The sequence below is a fragment of the Chrysochloris asiatica genome, unplaced genomic scaffold (genome assembly GCF_000296735.1).
Source record: "Chrysochloris asiatica unplaced genomic scaffold, ChrAsi1.0 scaffold00847, whole genome shotgun sequence".
Taxonomy (NCBI): domain Eukaryota; kingdom Metazoa; phylum Chordata; class Mammalia; order Afrosoricida; family Chrysochloridae; genus Chrysochloris; species Chrysochloris asiatica.
Genome location: NW_006409365.1, coordinates 50,726 through 53,540, shown reverse-complemented (window position 1 = coordinate 53,540; position 2,815 = coordinate 50,726). Strand labels below are relative to the sequence as shown.

The window sequence follows — 2,815 nt, the reverse complement described above, 5'->3', positions numbered from 1 at the left end:
TTATTGGCTCTTGTCTCAATGGTGGAATATTATGATGTATGCTTGTAGCTTGGCTAATGGCCCTGATTGTTGTCTCTTCTTGGGCAATGTAGGGAGAAAAAGCTCATAGCTCTAGAAAAAATGTGCGATCAAAAAGCCCAAAGCAGAAGCAATATAAAAACAGAGATGAAATCCACCACTTTGAAACAAAAGTAAAACTGTGGCTGACTGTCCAGTTGCCTTGCTACACAGGCAGTGTGTGTGCACAGTAAAAGCCTCCAGCAGTGGGTGGGGATGTCTGCTTGCTCAGGTCCTTCCCCTAGTCACCACCGTGGAGGTGTGCAGATAGATATTGAGAAGTTAATGGGAGAAAGATTGTCCACTATTTTTGTCTCTGAAGGTCAGTTAGGTATCTCTGTGTGTACAGCATAATTCTTGAGATAGTTGCATCCTTTTATGTTGTTTTTTTACAGATTGTTCTATGGTTTGTCTGTCAGGGCTGTTGGGCTTGCTTTTTTCTTGATTTTTAAGCCAAAGTAATGGGTCCTCCTGCATAAGTTAATTTTAGGGCTGCGACCCTGAGGTTGATGTCATAAGTAGCTGCCAAGCTCTTTCTCTCTGTACCGTGGGAAAACTGTTGGGTCAGTGCTGGACATTTTTTGGGGGGGGAGGGCACACCCACCTGCCTGAAGGTGTCTTGGCTGGGCAAAAAAGGTGTTACAGGGAATAGCAGTTAAAAATGTGAAGAATCCCCTGCACCTCCTTTTGCAAATGTCACGGAACCACTTTTAATGCTGGTTCCCTATGTTGGTTTGGCTGTATCCCAGCCCTCTGAACTCCACCCAGGTGGGGTAGCTGCAGAGGGAGTCCTGTCTCTACAGATTCGTAACTCACAGTATTTTCGTGATTTTTTCACTTGCGAGTGTGGGAAACTGATGTCCTGGACCTTATGGCAGATCCAGAGCTTTGGTGTTGTTCCATGAGCACAGCTTCTCTGGTTTTCAATCCCTTCCCCACGGAGCCTTTCCTACCTGGCTGTCTCTGCTGCAGCCCAAACCGGGACTCCCCCATTTCTACATTTCACCCCCCAAAGAACACAAAAGCACCTTTTTTGCAATAAGTTAATCCAGTGGGTATGTCTGAGAGAGCACATATCAATTGGTTAGTGTAATAAGAGCCTCGACCACACTGCCCATGTGTTTCTGCAAGCTCTGTTCTGCTGCTGCTCTTGAGATCTCCATCTCTGTCATTATCAGCTCCAGATCTTCTTTCTTGCTGGTGACTTTTGCCAGTTCCTTCTCCCGTTCCTGTTTGGCTTTCTGTTCCCTGGACTGCCTGTCTCCAATCACGGATATGGCCATCTCCAGATTGGAGCTTTGGATCTCTTTCTCTTCTGCATAGTCTGTGACTCGCTCTAGGTCTGCTGCACTACTATCCTGCTTCCATGGTGTCCCAGGAGGCCGCTCTGGGCCGCTGGTCTCAGTTTCCAACTCCAGTACAACATCTCCTTCTGTGGCCATGTTGATTCCCCACACCACTGTCCCCATTTCTACATTTTTGAGGGATAAAATAATCTGATTTTGTACATATTCTATTTATCTATATTTATTGACTGGAAAACATAGATTATAAAATTTTCACTATGTTAGAAAAGTCTGTTAGTATGAAAATTAGTTATGTTTTCTCTTTATTGATAGTACCACCAAGCACATGGAACCAGGAAATAATACACGAATTTCAAAATTTCTTCTTCTGGGATTTTCAGAGGAACCAGAGTTGCAACCCTTCTTCTTTGATCTGTTCCTGTCTATGTATCTGATCACAGTACTTGGAAATGTGCTCATCATTGTAGTCACCATCGCAGACATCCATCTCCACACGCCCATGTACTTCTTCCTTGCCAACCTGTCTTTTGTAGACATCTGTTTTACCTCAACCACGATCCCAAAGTTGCTGGTGAATATCTAGATACAGAGCAAAGTCATCACCTATGAAGACTGCATTGCCCAAATGTACTTTTATTTACTTTTTGGAGGGATGGACAATTTCCTCCTGACTGTAATGGCTTATGACCGCTTTGTGGCCATCTGTCATCCCCTTCACTACATGGTCATCATGAACCTCCGCCTTTGTGTACTATTGGTTTTGATGTCCTGGATCATTAGTGCCCTTCATTCCTTATTAGAATGCTTAATGGTGTTGCGGCTGTCTTTTTGCACAGATGTGGAAATCTTCCAGTTTTTTTGTGAGCTTAATCAGGTGGTCCAATGTGCCTGTTCTGACACCTTCATCAATGAAATAGTGATGTATTTTGTAGCTGTGCTGTTGGGTGGTGGTCCCCTCAGTGGCATCTTTTTCTCCTATTCTAAGATTCTTTCCTCCATTCATGTGATCGCATCAAATAAGGGGAAGTATAAAGCATTTTCCACTTGTGCTTCCCATATCTCAGTTGTCTCCTTATTTTATTTTACAAGCATAGGAATATACATCAGTTCTTCTGCTACACACAATGCACATGCAGTTTCAATGGCTTCAGTTATGTACACTGTGGTCACGCCCATGCTGAACCCTTTTATCTACAGCCTGAGGAATAGAGACATAAAGGAGGCTTTAAGGAGGTTGTTCAGGAGGGACGTCATAAAAGTCCATCTGTCCAGGCATTGAAGAAACGGCTGTGACTGTGACTGCAGTACTCAAAGACTTAGAGCCAGAAATGTTGATTCTCTGATCAGATCATGGATATGGAAATTGCTTATTTCTCTCCTGAAGTTTCAATGTTTTTGATTTTAAACAACTCCTTTTATAAAGCTTACTGCTTTCTCTGATATTCAGACAC

The 2,815-nt window shown here is 43.4% G+C and overlaps 1 pseudogene; it reads right to left on the bottom strand.

The window, feature by feature from the left end:
• Positions 1-1,133: 1,133 nt before the first annotated feature.
• Positions 1,134-1,499, bottom strand: LOC102816103 (annotated as a pseudogene).
• Between the last annotated feature and the right edge of the window lie 1,316 nt (positions 1,500-2,815).